This window comes from Phocoena sinus, chromosome 3 (assembly GCF_008692025.1).
Source record: "Phocoena sinus isolate mPhoSin1 chromosome 3, mPhoSin1.pri, whole genome shotgun sequence".
In the NCBI taxonomy this organism is placed as follows: Eukaryota; Metazoa; Chordata; class Mammalia; order Artiodactyla; family Phocoenidae; genus Phocoena; species Phocoena sinus.
Genome location: NC_045765.1, coordinates 134,792,482 through 134,811,407, shown reverse-complemented (window position 1 = coordinate 134,811,407; position 18,926 = coordinate 134,792,482). Strand labels below are relative to the sequence as shown.

General features: G+C 37.5%; 1 non-coding gene across 1 annotated transcript; it reads right to left on the bottom strand.

Annotated features, from left to right (window-relative positions):
* Positions 1-17,114: 17,114 nt before the first annotated feature.
* LOC116752386 lies at positions 17,115-17,221 on the bottom strand. Its single transcript, XR_004349468.1, has one exon. It is a non-coding gene; the product is annotated as a U6 spliceosomal RNA (small nuclear RNA).
* Positions 17,222-18,926: the final 1,705 nt, after the last annotated feature.

Below are 18,926 nucleotides of genomic sequence, written 5' to 3'. Positions count from 1 at the left end.
CCTCTTCATTTATTTGGTCTGGTGGGTTTTTGCCTTGCTCCTTCATCTGCTGTGTGTTTCTCTGTCTTCTCATTTTGCTTAACTTACCGTGTTTGGGGTCTCCTGTTCACCGGCTGCAGGTTCATAGTTCCAGTTGTTTTTGGTGTCTGCACCCAGTGGGTAAGTTTGGTTCAGTTGTTTTTGTAGGCTTCCTGGTGGAGGGTACTGGTGCCTGTGTTCTGGTGGATAAGGCTGAATCTTGTCTTTCTGGTGGGCAGGACCACACCCATTGGTGTGTTTTGGGGTGTCTGTGAATTTAGTATGGTTTTAGGCAGCCTCTCTGCTAATAGGTGGAGTCACATTACTGTCTTGCTAGTTGTTTGGCATAGGGTGTCCAAAACTGGAGCTTGCTGGTCATTGAGTGGAACTGGGTCTTATTGTTGAGACAGAGATCTCTGGGAAAGCTCTCACCGATTGATATTACGTGGGGCCAGGAGGTCTCTGGTGGTCCAGTGTCCTGAACTCAGCTCTCAACACTAGGTCTGGTGAGGGCTTCACATAGTTGTTAGTTGGGGCACCTTGCTATTTCTTGTCTTCCCTAATCTCTGCTCACAATCTCTGCTCACTTTTCTCCATTTAAGTCTTTTCATTAGAACCATCTGCTTCTTTTTTTAACTCCAGCTCTTACCAACAGTGTATATTAGCCAATATAATAGAAGGTTAACGTATAAAACCACAGTGCCAATGTATTAATTTACAAGTGGGGCCAAAGTCATCTTATCTTCAGAAAATGAGCATCCCTCCTTGTGCTGGAGTGTATGCCACAATCTACATCATAGTTTCTGGCCATGCTTGTGAATTTGGAATTAGGGCAAAGAAAGTTGGGCCATCTCAATGTCAATTTTTATAAAGCCACAGTGATCTGCTGCCTTTCTTTACTATGAGGATTTTGCTATTTAAATGACTCAACCTAAGATCTGAGATCATTTTTCACATGTACCGTTTCTGCTCCCTAACACTTTCATTTCTGGATTCCTCGTCCCTGGAAACATTACTTTGCCTGCATCTCTTTCTTCATGGCACAATATAATTCACCAAATTACAAAGTATTTTATATTTATTATATTTTATAGACATTGTTTGTTGATGGCACTCAGGGGAACATTTATTCAAATCACAAGGTAGGTAGGGTGCTACAGCCAATCCTGTCCATGATGTATTGATGTGAATATAGAACAGATATTTTGGAACAAATGGAGTCAAGTGTAAGCTACATAATGAGGCAGTAAGAGGATGTCCAGTCATTTAAAATTATTGTTAATTCTCAGATATATTGCAATCATCCCCCTTAAATTCTTTCTGAAAAGCAAACTGAAACCCTTACATCTAGAGTGATAAGGTAAACTGCAAATGTAATATCAGAGCCACAGTGTATAATCTCTAAGATATTTCAGTAGCAGAAGAAAGGAACAGGTATCCAAAGATGAAAAAAATAAACATTATTATGTTTTAAAAATCAGACAAGATTAGATCATAGAATTTGAACACAGTTATGCTGTTAGTTGATACATTTATTCCCAATCTACTATTAAGTTAACTTAAAACCTATTTCATCTTTTTCTCCCAGTTTTGGCATTGTCTTTCTCCTGACAGCACCTTCATGATACCTTCATTCGCCCCTAACCCCAATTATACTACCTCATATCCCCTTGCTTTAATTAAGTCTTGTGCCACTTTTTAGTCTCATCTGCTCCCAAGGACTAGTTTGTTACTCTTCTAACATGGTTTTCTTCTCTCACCAGAATGCATTCAAGCTGAGGGGCTGGCACCCTGAATCAAAATGGAAGGTTAAAATTTAGGTAAGAGGTGAGGCTAATTTTACAGAATTGTGATACAACAAGGAACCAGAACCTGTGCCATCAACATCAGATGTGAGTGAAATTGCAGCTTGTCCTCTGTCTCCTATTGCTGACGATCCTTCAGCTCTACCATCTCCCGCCTCCTCTCCCTCCTCCAGTCAGTAACTCTTCTTGCCTGTTCACTCGATGCCAGCCCCTGGATGCCAGCTGTTGTGCTGTACTTTTCAAGGCACTGTACTGTAAGATTAACAATGTTTTCTTTATTTTTTGTGTTTGTTTTTTATGTGTTGTGTGAAAAGTATTATAAACCAATTACAATGCAGTACTATTTCCATTTAGTTAGACTTGAAAGAATTGATCATTCCTTCAACTCCTAACCCACTGCAATCTAGCATCTAGTCCTTAACTTACTTTGCATCGCAGCAGCATTTATAGAGCTCCCACTTCCTTCTTGGATTACTGTTTCCCTAGTTTTTGTGACACTGCTCCATTCTGCCTTCCCTCCTCTCTTTCTAACCACCTCTCTTAATCGTCTCTGTTGCCTCCTTTTCCTATGATTCGCCCTTAATGCTGGTTCTCCAAGGCTTTCTGGGCCACCTTTTTCTCTTACTCTGTGCATTCTTCCTAGGTGATTTCTTATACTGCCATCACATCAAGCATAATTTGTAAGAAGATGAGGCTCAGATCATTACCTCTAGCCCCAGTCTCTCTTTCCTGAACTGGCTAGTGAACATTTCCAAGTAGATACCTCACAGGCACCTTGGACATAATATGCTAAAATTTCTCTTTCTAGTCCCTCTATTTCCAGCTAAATAAACTTCATTCATGTGTTTGCCATCGTGATGATGATAACACCATGGATCCAGTTATCCAAGTCAGAAGTGTGAGAGTAATTTTTAACTTCTTCCATTCCCTTAATCCAATATCCCGTCAATCACCAAATTCTGTGTTTCTGCAACCTAAATATTTCACAAATCTATCTCTTGTCTAAATTTTTACCATCAGATCCAACTGGTTTTTTACATTTGTCTTTCCTCCATTTTCTACCAGTGGTGTGCAAGTAAATGTTTTGCAATCACTTCTCTGAAGAAAGAATAAAATCCCTGATTTGCAGTATTTGCCAATTTCCATGAGGTAAATAGTCACAGCACGAGTAATTTTAAGCAACCACCGTGATACCAGTGAATATTGAGTTGAGAAGTGACACTAATCTTTGAGTCTCTTCAGTTTATGAGTTGATTCCAGCACAGAGCTCTTTCTAATCAAGTGTTTCTCCATTCTGACTGCATACTAAAATAATCCAGTATTTACATATATATATATATGTGTGTGTGTGTGTGTGTATGTATATAAACACACACAAAATGCACAGACCTTGTTTCGAGAGTTGAATCAGTTTAGCTCCCAATACTGATGTATATAAGACTTCCACAAGTCTTTGTACAACTGAGGTTAGTATCAATTCTGTGCACCTGAGTGATCTTTCTAAAATCAAATCTGATCATGACCCTTAATCATCCCTAACCCTATGCCCAATTAAATCAATCTTCAAAATAATAGTCAAGTTCTTAACAAAATTTTTAACACCATATGACCTGGCCTTATTTTTGTTTCCTATGCCTAAGGTATTCCTTTCACCTGGTTAACTTCCCCCAAGTTGTCAAGTCTAAATTTAGATAGCACTTCTTCCAGGAAGCCTTCCTGCATTAATGAAGGCTGGATTTGGTTCTCCTCTTGCTGTACCACAGTACTTTGGATCCTTCACTAGCTCCATGAAGATTGTGATTAGGTGTGTCTTATTCATCATTGTATCCCCAGAGTCTAGAACCTAGTTTTTAAGTGAAATTTCAATAATATATTTGAATGAAAGAATGAGTCTTATTTTCTCATTTCCTTATTAGTATAAAGTGCTTATTAAAAATAATATGATATAAAAATTAGAAAACGTAGAAAGTCTGAAAGAAGGCTACCCATAGACCTACCTTCTCCAAATCTATCCACTCAAAAATTTATTAGTATGTATTTTTTCAATCGTTTTCTAGGCATAGATAATTTAATGTCTAATACATGTTAACAAAGATTATCATCAGTACTTATAACCAGTGTGTGTTTAGGTTGACTTCTACCTTTATAAAAATAAAATAATCAGAATGTAATATACACACTAAATCCCCCCTACTCTTTGCTTTTGTAAAGAAGCTATGCTTCTTTGCTTTTGAAAATTAATGTGACCTAGTAGAAAAAGCTGAATTCAAATGTGGCTCTGCTTCTTTTGGGCTGTCATTTAATTCCTCTGAACTACACTTTTTAGAAGTGAATAAATGGGATTAATAACACAAACTTTAAAAGGTTACTATGAAAAAAAAAGGTTATTGTGAGGATTATAAGAAATGACAACTGTATAACATATCATTTTATAGTTTGATAATGTTGAATGCTAGAGAGTTTGGTGGAGAATCAGGATTGAGAAAAAATAATGAGTGGCCAGAAGAGGATCAGTCACAGCAGCTCTTCTAGAGCGTGGCACTATAAGGGTGTGAAGGTCAAAGCCAGATTGCAAGGACTTAAAAAGTAACTGTAGGCTATAAAAGCGGACCACTCACTTTGACAAAGAAAGATAAGAGAGAAATACATAATATCTAGAGGGGGCAGCAGAGTCAAGTGAAAGTTTTTCAAGTTAAAAGACAGCAAAGAAATTGGTGGCAAGGAAGAGTGTGGGATGAAAGAGAAACATACCTCAAGTGGGAGGTTGGAAAGGTCCAGAGGCCAGAGTGAGTGTTAGACTTAGTACCCAAACTTCATCACTAGAAGGATAACTTTCCTTTAGACTTCAGGAAGTTCAGATTAAAATGAGTATGACCGATATTTTTAAGACCTGCATTTCTCCTCAGGAAAAGAGATAATTCTATTAAAACATACCATGAGGCAATGTTGATTATTGAAGGACATTTGAAGGAATCGATGCTGATGTTTCCAGTTACTAGCAGTTAGCTGCTACATCATTTTTGCATTTTTGATCATTGGTCAGAATTAAGCACAGAAATACTTGGTAGTCATATTTCATATCCACCTCAGAATCATTGTTATTGTTTTTGCTCAAGAGAAGTTTGAGAAATCAAGGGCTAAATAATTTTATTTATTTAAAAATAAATAAAGATTTGAGGTAAAGCAGTCCTAGAAAGTGTCACACTTCAAACAAAACACTGTTTTGGTGCCTTTTTGTCTCCCTTCACTCAGCTTGTCTTTTGGGCCAAGGGGACAAAGCTACTGCTCTCATGGAGTTTACTCCTTTTTTTATTTTTAATTTTTTTTAATATTGGAGTGTAGTTGATTTACAATACTGTGTTAGTTTCAGGTGTACAGCAAAGTGATTTGTCATGGAGTTTACTTCTGAACAAGGGAGTCTGATGGGACAGAAGTAAATAAGTAACTGCACAGCGTCATATTGTGATAAGTAACAAGTGCCTTAAGAAAAGCAATGCTAACAAATGTGGTAGAGTGCCAAGGGGCAGGTTGCATTACTGTAGTCAGCTGGGTCAGGAAGACCCTCTTGACAGCTTGACGTTTGAGATGAGACTTGACTGGCACGAAACAGAGCCATGGGGAAGTCTGAGAGTATGGTATTCTAAGAGTTCAGCAAATTCCACCTTCTTAAAGTGGAAAAGTAGAACATGAAAGGAAGGTCCGTTGTAGCTGAAGATCAGGATAGCAAGCGAAGGCCAGGGAGAATGGAACAAGGTGAGTCTGGAACTTAGGCAGGTGGCTTGCAGACCACGGTGAGAAGTTTAGACTGATGGTTAGTCATTGTGGGTTAATCAGAAATAGGATCTGATTTCTATGTTACAAAAAACTTCCGGATACTGTGTGAAGAATAAATAATGTAATTTGATCATATTACGAATTACTACTAGTTACAAGATGCATAAAAGCTCAATTCATTGGTAGCCTGTTTAGAATTTTGATGAAAGAGGTTTTAAGGACTCTCTAGCAGTTTCTTTAATTCCTTTATGTTACAGATGAAGACGTTAAGTCCCAGTTGTGAAATAATATACCTAAGGTCATCCAATCAGTTACCAGCTGAACCAGGATTAGAACATGTTTCCCTACCTATTGTTCTTCCCACAGTGCCTCACTTTCTCCCTTGGTTCTGCCACACTCCATAGATACAAGGTCCTCCCTAAATATGGCATCACAGGAAGGATGCCAGCCTTGGATCATTTCAGTGACTCTTCCAGAAAGCATAGAGAGTGCTGCTTAGAATGTCACACCATCTACATCAGTCACCTAGGTTTCTTGTTACAGATGCAGCTACTGATACTAAATCTCTGGGAATGGGACCTAGTTATTGCACCCAGAAGAAAGAAATACTGGGAAATTCCAGGAGTTGTCCAGTTTTCAAGATGGAACACTTGTCAGATTTAATTATACTCAATCTTAAGCAATGTGATTATGCTGTCTCTAGTGAACATTTTTCCAACACATTTCATTTCTATTGTCACCCCACTTCCCAAAACAGTTTTAACAGATTGTCTTAAAAAACAAGAAGTCATCTTGTGAATGGAAATAGCTCCCAAACCCTATATAGTCCTATGGACAAACCTACAAATCGAGGACAATGGTTAATCTAATTACCAATAATTTGGTATCATTCAAGTAAAAAGGATTTAGATATGGTATACTGATTAGGTAGGAGGGAAACTGAAATATATTTGAGAAATATATCCATCAAAATGGTTATTTAAGCAGTAGGATTTTGGTATTTGGAAAATTCATTTATATTAAACATTCCATCTGCCTGATGGTAGTATATAAAGGGTCATTAATAATGCTTGTCTTTTATCATTGGGGAACATTCCTAGTTGAATTGTATTTGTTGACTACTTCTTATAATTTTCTTGTTTGTAAATATAAAATCTTGCTATGTACATTTTAAATTTTAAGTTTCACGCTTGCTTTCCAAACCAGTATCTAGTCGTGAGGTGACCTTGAGGGTGGGGCAGCAGCTTCTGAAGGACATTAATACAGTAATAGCAAAAAATGGCTGCTACCTGTTGAAACTTTACTTCATGCTAGAGGCATGGTACCAACTTTATATGCATTGTCTTATTTAATCCTCTCAACACACTCGTGAATAGGTATTAGATCCATTTTACAAGAAAAATAAAAACCCACTACCATTTTACTCAGTACTTGTTCATATTGTGGAGTTAATACCAATCTCCTGAGCAGTAGAGAAATTTTCCCAGGTTTCTGGGTGAGGGCTTGATCTATGAGAATTTCAAAAGTTGAGTACAGTTGCTCCAGCCTGGTAAAGGGAAACAGGCAGGCTCTGATAGAAGATGCTACAGATTCTTTCACCTTTTCTGTATCTTTGAAAATTTTCATAAGAAGAAATTGGAGAAAAATCATAAAACCTTCTTGCTAGACACCAACAAAGCAATTAATAAAATCCAACATTGATTTTGTAGAATATTACTAATCTACTATCAAATTAGTAACAGAAGTACGTCTTTAACTAGATAAAAGGTATTTAACAAAAATTCTTCATCTGACTTCCAAGTTTGGCAAAATATTGGAAATATCTCCATTAAGTCAGAAACAAGAAGGGAATGGCTACAAAATGGCTGCTCTTCACTGTTAAAACAGGGTTCTAAGCAAAGATGAAGAGACGATAAAGAAATAACATATGTAAGATTTGGATAGGAAGAAACAAAGCTGTTATTACTTGCTGGCATTATAATTTCCTACCATAGAACATCTAAAATAATCTATAAGCTAATAAAACAAGATCACCATAGATCAAGGGAACCCAAAATGTTCTTATATAAAGCGATAACCAATAGAAAAATGCAATAAAAAAGGGCTTTCTATTCAGAATAGCAACAAAACCTGTATTGTCCCTTGGAATAAATACAACAAAAGAGGCCCAAGACTTGTACTGAAAAAATGGCAAAATGTTATTGAAGGAAATAAAATAGATCTGAATAAATAGACAAAGACAAACCATTTTCATAGATGAAGTTCCCAACATTATTACAAATGTTCAATACAATTTTAATCAAAACTTCAATGTGGTTTTTACTGAAACTGAACAAACAGAGTGTAATATTCCTATTAAAGGGTAAACAGCTAAGATAACCAAGAAAAGTCTAAAAAAAAGGAATAAAGACAGGGGATCTGTCATATAGATATTAAGGCCTGTTATAAATAAATACTTAATTAAAACAATGTGAGTTTTATGCTGGGGTAGATAAGAAGATCTATATAAAAAATAAAGAGTTGAGGGACAGACTCAAACATATATACAAAATTTTATACCATAGAAGTACAATAGAAACACAACTCTGTGGGGAAAAGATGGACTCAATAAATAATGCTGGAAAAACTGGCTTTCTACATGAGAAGAAGTAAATATGATCCTTACATAAAATTATAAAATAAAATAAATTCCAGATGGACTAAATTTCAAAATGTGAAAAGAATCTTAAAAATATATTAGATAAATATTTGGAAGAACATGTCCTGAAACTTGGGATAAGAAAGGATTTCTTAAGAAATACACAGGAGGATGACTCCTAAATAAGTAGGTTATTATATTTGCTCATATCAAAATTTGAACTTCTATATGACAAATAAAACTATAAATAAAATTTAAAACAGGTCTCATACTGAGAGAAGAATTTATAAGGGCTATTATGACAAATCCCTGATGATTAAAAAGAAAGAAAGAGAGGAGGGTGTGGGAGAAAGGGGCAGAAGGATGGAGAGAGGGAGGAAAGGAAGGAAAATGAGAAAGGAAGGAAAAAGGGAGGGAGGGTAGGGAGAGAGGAAGGATGAAAAAAAAAAAGCATCCTAAGAGAAAAATGAGCAAGGGTCATGAACAGTGCCCTCTAATTTAAGGGAGAAAAATTTGAATGAGCAAAAAAGAAATGAAGGACACTGGATCTAACTAATGACAATCAGGGAACTGCAAATTAAAAATTAAACAGAATATGAAAAATAATACGTATATATATATGACTGAGTCACTTTGCTGTACAGAAGAAATTACCACAACATTGAAAATCAACTATACTTCAATATAATTAAAAAAATAAATAAAACTATGTGACTTCTCTGGTGGCGCAGTGGTTAAGAATCTGCTTGCCAGTGCAGGAGACGCAGGTTCAAGCCCGGGTCCGGGAAGATCCCACATGCTGCAGAGCAACTAAGCCCATGTGCCACAACTACTGAGCCTGTGCTCTAGAGTCTGTAAGCCACATCTACTGAGCTCTCGTGCCACAACTACTGAAGCCTGCACACCTAGAGCCCATGCTCCACAACCAGAGAAGCCACCACAATGAGAAGCACACACATTGCAATGAAGAGTAGCCCCCCTCGCTGCAACTAGAGAAAGCCCGTGCTCAGCAGTGAAGACCCAACACAGCCAAAAATAAATAAATAAATAATGTAAAACTATACTGCAATATCATTCCATAGCAATCATATTGGTGAAAAGAAAAGCCTGACAAAGTCAAGCACTGATAAGGGTATGGAACAATGGAAATAGGCATACTCTGCCTATGGGTTATACATTGGTACAGCCACTTTAGAAAATATCTTGACACTATCTATTGAAGCTGAGTATGTGCATATCCTATGGCCCAGCCAGTAAACATACTCTTAATCCTGTGTACCAGAACATTCTGTGCAAAATTGTTTGTAATGGAGGAACAATGACAACATAAATGACTGTCAATAGGAAAATGGGTTAAATAAATTGTGATATATTCATATCATGCCCAGCAGTGGTAACTTAATCTGTATATATCAAGGGAGTTACAAAAGTATATACCATCAGGCAATTTGCTGAATTATACAAAGACTTTCATGTAAAAAAAGAGCTTAAAAACACACAAAACAGGGCTTCCCTGGTGGCGCAGTGGTTGAGAGTCCGCCTGCTGATGCAGGGGACACGGGTTCGTGCCCCGGTCCGGGAAGATCCCACATGCCACGGAGCAGCTGGGCCTGTGAGCCATGGCCGCGGAGCCTGCGCGTCCGGAGCCTGTGCTCCACAACGGGAGACGCCACAACAGTGAAAGGCCCGCGTACCGCAAAAAAAAAAACAAACAAAAAAAAACACACAAAACAATACAATATATTGATGGTGGAGATACATATGTTTGTAAAAACATTAGAACATAGATTGACTCAAGAAATCTAATCAATATCTTGGCATTGGTTAGGGGAGGGAAAGAGTAAGTAATGGATTTAAGGAAAGCAGCAAAGGGGACCTTCATTTATACTATATTGTTTTATATAAAATAGAATATTCAGTGTATATATGTGTGCATGTGTATGCATCTGTGTGTGTGTGTCTGTCTCTATAATCAGAGTTTAAAGTGACAAAAATTAACATTTGCAATATTGGGTGACAGTGTTTTTACATCAAATTTTACATTTTTCTACTTTGTAATGTTAAAAAAAGAAAAACCCAACTGCGACTCCAATGCTGAATTCTGATAATTTGGGGCCAAAGGACGGCCAGAGGTATAAGAATCCTAAGAAGCAACCTGCAAAACATTATGCATCAAAAATGGCAATTTAGGTAGGTTTATTCCTAGATATTTTATTCTTTTTGTTGCAATGGTAAATCAACATCATTAATCATTAGAGAAATGCAAATCAAATCTACAATGAGGTATCACCTCACACTGGTCAGAATGGCAATCATCAAAAAAATCTAGAAACAATAAATGCTGGAGAGGGTGTGGAGAAAAGGAAACACTCTTGCACTGCTGGTGGGAATGTGAATTGGTTCAGCCACTATGGAGAACAGTATGGAGGTTCCTTAAAAAAACTACAAATAGGACTACCATATGACCCAGCAATCCCACTACTGGGCATATACCCTGAGAAAACCATAATTCAAAAAGAGTCATGTACCAAGATGTTCATTGCAGCTCTATTTACAATAGCCAGGAGATGGAAGCAACCTAAGTGTCCATCATCGGATGCATGGATAAAGAAGATGTGGCACATATATACAATGGAATATTACTCAGCCAGAAATGAAATTGAGTTATTTGTAGTGAGGTGGATGGACCTAGAGTCTGTCATACAGAGTGAAGTAAGTCAGAAAGAGAAAGACAAATACCGTATGCTGATACATATATATGGAATCTAAGGGAAAAAAAGGTCATGAAGAACCTAGGGGTAAGACGGGAATAAAGACACAGACCTACTAGAGAATGGACTTGAGGATACAGGGAGGGAGAAGGGTAAGCTGTGACAGAGCAAGAGAGTGGCATGGACATATATACACTACCAAACGTAAGGTAGATAGCTAGTGGGAAGCAGCCGCATAGCACAGGGTGATCAGCTCAGTGCTTTGTCACCACCTAGCAGGGGTGGGATAGGGAGGGTGGGAGGGAGGGAGATGCAAGAGGGAAGAGATATGGGAACATATGTATATGTATAACTGATTCACTTTGTTATAAAGCAGAAACTAACACACCATTGTAAAGCAATTATACTCCAATAAAGATGTAAAAAAAGAAAAACATGGTAATTTACCTGCCCTCTTAAGGGGAAGTCAAATCGCAGTGTCAGGTTCCAGCAGTGCTGCCAGTCAACACCTTGCTCTAAGAGTCTCAAGTGTTTTCTTGGAGGAAGTGCTTGAGGACACAGAGGCATAGCTGCAGCCAAGAAGTTCTGGGGGAAATGAGGCTGGATAAGGTGGAATTTGAAAGTGTATTTTCACGTGGCCAGGGGAGGTCAGCAGAGCAAAACAAAAACTTACGAAACCCTGAAAGGCTTCATACAGAAGAATTTTTTCTATTTGGAGGTGCCCCTAGGCCACTACAATTCTTGCTTTAGTCCAGTCTCTCTCTCTCTCTCTCTCTCTCTCTCTCCTCTCTTCTTTTTCTCTTTCTTTCCCTCTCCATCTTCATCCACCTCTTCTTCCTGCCCGCCTCTTTCTCTCTCTCTCTCTCCATTCTCTCCTTCCTTTTTTCTTTAAAGAAACCAAAACAACATGGAGGTTAAGATGTGAGAGGTCATATAAGGAATTTATATTTTGATTTTGTACTTTCCAAAACACCCCACTTGCTCTTACTACCCTTTCTTTCCCCAAAACAAAAATTACTGTGTACCTCAAATCTTTGTAACTTGAAGTCAACTTAGTTTTGTGGCTTAGAAGATACTATTTTATATCTATGTAAAATGTTTCTGGGGAATTTGAGAAAAATTGTTTACAAGTAAACGTGGAGTAATTGCTCCAACTTTAGTAATATAATATACTAAGGATAACATGTTCCTTTTTTGAAATGTGAAATGGTATACACATTTTTTTCTGAATACATCCCTAAGGTTGTTCATGTTCATTACAGCATTATTTACAACCACGAAGACATGGAAGCAACCTAAGTGTCTGCTGATAGATGAATGGAGTCCACAAGGAAGATGTGGTACACACACACACACACACACACACACACACACACACATACGTACAATAAAATATCACTCAGCCATGAAAAAATGAAATCTTGCCATTCCGACAACATGGATGGACCTAGAGGGTATTTTGTGAAGTGAAATAAGTCACAGAAAAAGGTAAAAACTGTGTGATTTCACTTATATGTGGAATCTAAAAAACAAAAAATGAACAAACATAACAAAACAGGAAGAGACTCATAGATAGAGGGAAGGTAGGTGGGGGGGGGAATGAGTGAAATAGGTGAGGGAGATTAAGAGGTTCAAACTTCCAATTACAAATAAAGAGTCATGGGGATGAAATGTACAGTGTGGGGAATATAGTCAATGACACTGTAATGACTTTGTATGGTGACAGATGGCAGCTACACTTATTGTAGTGATCATTTTTAATGTATAGAACTATTGAATCCCTTTGTTGTGCATCTGGAACTAACATAGTCTTGTAGGTCAGTTATACTTCAATGATAAACAAACAAATCAAATCTACCCCCCAAAACAAATAAATAAATAAGTAAAAATCACTAGCAATACATAGTCAAAAGTGACAGAAAATATTTTTACTTTGTGTAGAGACTTTTGCTATATTGTTGACCTCTGAACAAGGGGGTTAGGGGTGCCCACCCTCTGCACAGTCGGAAATCCGAGTTAGGTTTTACAGTCGGCCCTCATTATATGTGGTTCCACAGCCCTGGATTCAACCAACTACAGATTATGTAGTACTGCAGTACATAATTAGTGAAAAAAATTAGCATATAAGTGAACCCACGCAGTTCAAACCCTTTGAGTTAACACTAGACTTTAGTGGACTATGACCTTTGTGTTATCAAAGGTTGCTTTTGACCTATGAGAACTCCTTCTGGGCCTACCTCATTCTCTTCTTGGTTCTGAGAGGAGACAAGAATTTCAAAAGTAGATTTCAAGAGAACTGCTACTCTTCATGAGGTTCAAGTTTTCCAACTGAAATGGGTGGAGAATTCTCAGAGTCTGGGCTCCTGCAACAGGTGGGTAATGAGTATCTCTTGGACTGTGCTATACTGCTTCTTCTGGTCCTCCATAACGGTGTAGCATTGTCTGTGCTAACAATTCCTTTATTGCCATAGATATCTACACTGATTTTCTACCTACTAAATTTCACTAGAAGTGATCACTCTAGTGCCAGAATTCCTTTGAAACATATGGTTGCAATTTTCAGATTGAAAGGACAGCATCACAGTTTGCAAATTCTAGAATAAACATATATGTGGAATACACCTGCCAATAAGAATAAAACTGTTTTTTCTATTCCCTAATGAAAACATTTACAAGCAAGATATAAATTTGGAAATCTGCCATCAGACTCAACTAAATATACACACACTCACACACAGAGAGCCAGCACTTTAACCTATGTGACAAAGGGTAAAAATATTTGCTTACTTAATACCTGAGATAGAATGCTTATTTTGATCATGTTTATTAAAAATATGAAAGAAAAGTCTAATCCTTTATAATTTATGTGGAATTTTCTGTAATAACTGATGTTAACAAACTTTGCAAGTCCTTCAATTCATTCAGAATATAAATCTGTTACTGTCTGTAAAAGATTAGTCGATGAAGGTTCAAAACCATAAGCAGGTACTTAGTGGAGTTTAAAATTCCTGCTGAAGTAAAAAAAAATTTTTTTACAAATTAATTAAACAAGTTGGCTTGGGAATGATTCTCATGCAAAGAAGTATCAGTAGTGTTTTGACTTGTTCTCTGTCATTTAAGTTTCAGGAATGTCAGTAGTGGAGCTGAAACCTAAACCTGGATTTGTTTGATCTTAAAATCTATATTCTTTCTATTACCTGGAAGGTTGAAGAAGGAAAGAAGTGATCCCTCAGGTAAAGAGAATGGCGCTAGCAAAGTTTTGAAGACTTGAAGCATTGTAGTGTGTGCAAAGAAACGCAAATGGCTAACACAGAGTTGGAGGTTTACCCCTCAGGCAGCAACTACAGAAACCATGAATCTGTGAGCAGTACAGAGCCAAGAAAACATTTAAGCAGATAGAATGCAGGGTAATATTTGCCTTTTAAATTTCAGCAGTCAAAATAAAAAGGATGAATTTTCGGAGGTTATTGAAGTAATCCTGTTTCTCACCTAAAATTCTGCAGGAGATGAGGTTGGTGGAATGACTTGGAAGAGAGGATTTGAGATATCTTTAGGAGGTGAAATGAAAAGGAGCTGGTGATAAGCTAGTTGTGGGGAAGAACAGTCAGAGAGGAGAATGAGACAGTAGTCACTTCCAGTGGTCAGGCTTGGGTGACAGGAACCTGGAGATGTCAACCATGAAGAGCAGGGGCTTAAGAGGAGGGGCAATCCCGTGGAATGCCGAGGGTGGAAAATGGTGAGTTCAGGTGGAGAAATCATGCTGCCTGTGTGGACATGTCCAAGGGTGAGTTGGATATGTGCCTGATGCTGGAATTCTGTAGATAAAACCATCAACAGGGATACAACTGATCAGAGGTAGACTGCGGAGTAAGCAGAAAAGTGATCACAGGAACACATTTACTATGGAGGTCAAGAAAGGAGGGCTTCCCTGGTGGTGCAAGTGGTCGAGAGTCCGCCTGCTGATGCAGGGGACACGGGTTTGTGCCGCGGTACGGGAAAATCCCACATGCCGCGGAGCGGCCGGGCCCGTGAGCCATGGCCGCTGTGCCTGGGCGTCCGGAGCCTGTGGTCCGCAACGGGAGAGTCCACAACAGTGAGAGGCTCGCGTACCGAAAAAAAAAAAAAAAGAAAGGAGCACTATTAGGAACAAATAGGACTACAAAAGTCAGAAAACAAAAGAACATTGTGTCGTGGAAAAAGAGTAGAGAATTTGATTTCAGTAAATAGAACTAGTAAGACCTGTTTTGGGGTTAAATATACCTGTGAATCTACATAAATAACTGTGACTTTATATATATATATATATATATATATACATATCCATCATATGTTTTTGTATTCACCTATGCATGTTTGTATATATAGAGACATATGTTTTGTATATATCCTATGGTTTTATATTATGTGCATATATAAAACTAGTATATATGCCTATATATTTATACAGAACAAAATTGTATATATATTTATTATTGTGTATCACATGCATGTAATACATATACATATATATGTATATACACATATAATGAATATATATTGCTATTAGTTATGTCTCTCTCTCTATATATATATAGAGAGAGATGTTTACCCAACTCTAAGTCTTACTATACCTGTAGTCTGCTACACCACACACACACACACACACACACACACACACACACACACACAGACAAAAGAGAAAGAACTGAGTTGAATACTTGGCTGAATGTTAATAGTCACAAGAAATAAACAAGAATTCATTTAAGACTGGGAATTCTTTCAGCCATTTATCTGAGTTTTTAGCTTTTACTATTAGCACTCCCCCAAACTATAATTTGCTTACAAAAAAAGGACATGTTGTGTGTTAAAAAGATTAATAAATTACATTCTGTTTTCCAAAGTTATTGAATTTCTCATTTCTTTTCAGATCAGTCTGGTAGACTTATTTATACACATATTATTAGCTAGACATTCTAATTGTGTTGAAATAATATTAAGATATGTATCATGCATTAAAAGAGTGTACTGTCCACTGTAAATGGCAGACATGAAATACAAATAAATAATAGAATATATGCAAGCAATAATAAAAATATATGCAATATCCAGTAGGAATTAGAGGAGAGGGTGAATTTATTAGTTAATTGTTCATTTATTCCTCATTTATTTAAGAATGGATTTAAAGTTCAAAACAACATGAGATAAAAGGCAACACAAATAATGAAGTGGATTCGGAGAAAAAAATAAATTTTAATGGATAATTTGAAGTCTACAGCAAATCACTACACAGAATAGCATAGTTAAGGTCTAGAAAATGCTAGAACAAGCCACTGGTTGGCCTCTAGGCTTTCTGGAAAGGAGACAAAAATGAGAAAATCAATCACTCTATTCGTATTATCTACAAAGAAAACCTATTTCTGGTGCCAAAACTAAAGAGTTTTTCCTCATAGATAATAAAAAAAAGAAAGAAAGAAAGAAAATAAAAGAAAAAGAACAGTATACCACCCTAAACACACCTGTACACTAAATGGATTTCATGGGCTGACTGTTTCCTACAGTGACTCTAAACATAGGCCAATGATGACATAATGCCAAATTATGTTTCATAAAAGCAGTTTTACAAGAGAATAGACTGTATGGTCCAGATGTGTGGAGACCGGCTTGTGTGGTTTATTCCAAGGATGAATTTTTTTGTGTCTGTAGAAATATGTGGACTGTATTTCACAAAGGCAATCCTTTGCAAGTTTATGTTGTTCAACCATGTATTTGATGAGCATTAAGCAGCAGTGAGTTCAAGGTTGGTGTTCTTGACAATCACTTAGGTGCAGCTATTTCAGTCTACTGGTTAAATAATGAAAATGCCTAACTCCCCCCTGGGAATGACATGGGTGCAGAGAAAAGGAGCCTGGAATTTTAGCTGTTTTTTAAAAATTGTGGCAAAATACACATAAGATAAAATTTACCTTCTTAACCAATATAAAGTGTACAGTTTAGTGGCATTAAGTATATTCACATTGTGATGCTACCATCACCACCATCCCTCCACAGGTTGCTTCATCTTGCAATACTGATACTCTACCTATTAAACAATAACTACCCATCCCCCCTCCAGCCTAACCACCATTCTACTTTCTGTCCCTATGAATCTGACTACTCCATGTTCCTCCTGAAAGTGGAATCATACAGTTTGAAAACATGGAACGCTTCACAAATTTGCATGCCATCTCTGCCCGGGGGCCATGCTAATCTTCTCTGCGTGGTTCTGATTTTAGTCTATGTGCTGCTGAAGTGAGCACTGTAGCTGGTTTTTGAGGGGAGAACAGGAACTCATCAGACTTAAAATGGGGGTAACAACTCCCGTATGAAGGCAGAGTGGTCTAAAATTGTTTTCTGTGCTGCTGAAGACTGAGGTGTGGAGGGAGGCTGAAAGAGATGAGGTTAAAGAGACAGGAAGGAACCAGATGCCAAAGGGCTTTGTAAGCCCCTTTTAAGAGCCTGCACTTACATACAGTGAGACCGGAACAGGGAAGTAAATTTCGTATTAAAAAAAAATTAATTCCAGGAAAAAAGAGAGGCCTGGAAGAGGATAAAATTTGAAACAGAAAGACCAGTTAGAAGGCAGTGACAACTATGTCGGTAAAGTTTTCCTTTTCTATTTTTGCAAATCACTAGAGTGTTAGAGTGGGTATTCAGAATTGTAGCTCATGAAGAAATAGGTGTCTGCACTGTGGATCTAGTGTCCAATCTTCCTCTCCATGCTTAGAGGAAAACTTTTGACATTTTAGAAAATTTTGTATTTTAGCAAAGAATCCAGACAAGCCAAAGTCAAAGTCTAAATTCATATTTTAATCAAGGAAAGCATGTTTCTGCTCACTGATCTCTCTCTCCTTTTCCTCTTCCCATGTTTTAGAGGAAGAAGATATTCTGGGAAAAAGATTAATAGAGGGCATATCAAGACTGTCAGTCAGGGCATATCAAGACTGTCAGACAGGGCTTCCCTGGTGGCGCAGTGGTTGAGAGTCCGCCTGCCTATGCAGGGAACGCAGGTTCGTGCCCTGGTTCAGGAAGATCCCACGTGCCGCGGAGCGGCTGGGCCTGTGGGCCATGGCAGCTGGGCCTGCGCGTCCGGAGGCTGTGCTCCGCGGCGGGAGAGGCCACGGCCGTGAGAGGCCCGCGTACCGCCAAAAAAAAGACTGTCAGACAGAAATGCTAAGAAATCTGGAAAGGGCTGGAATAAAAACTTGCATTCTAGGATGTCTAATCTTGGCTTGGTTACCAATGGTGTTTCTTCCTATTGTAATACGGAATTGTTCTTAAGATAGCAAGAAACTGAACTACAAGAAGGCATATTTCAACTTAAAATAAGGACCACTTATTAGAGCTTCTCTACATTGAAATTGGTTGCTTTGGAAATATGAAAAGTTTTCTATCATTGAAAGTGTATAAAAAAAATCTAGATAAGCACTGATCAAGTATAATGTATGTAAGAAATCATTGTAAGAGATAAAAAGTTGAGTTGAAGAACTGAAAGACCCTAAATAATTCCAAGATTTATGAATTCCACAGAAGGATAATATCAGATTATCTCTTATTAGAAACTGATGATTTTGAAACTCTAACAGAATTTCTGCTGATACTCCCAGTACATTGATATCACTCAATTAATGAACTATATCAACTTGCTAAAGAGTAACTTCCTCCTTTAATATTTTAACAAAGAGGCCCCAAACCATTATTTTGCACAGGTAATTGTCCAAAATTTAAGCAAGTTTATCCTGAAACCTGAGTGTTACGTCAGAAATAGAAGCATAGGCATTTCTTTTGCTTCTATGCTAATCTTCTCAAATTCCAGTTTCCAAATGACTAAAGTATCAAGGAAGCAACTTTCCATGAAAATAATTCACTCAATGAAGAGAATGAAATAGAGAAAAATGGAAAAAAGAGCAAGAGAAATCTTCTGTTTTAGAAAAAGCCCAACATCTAAAGAAATGTACCAAATGT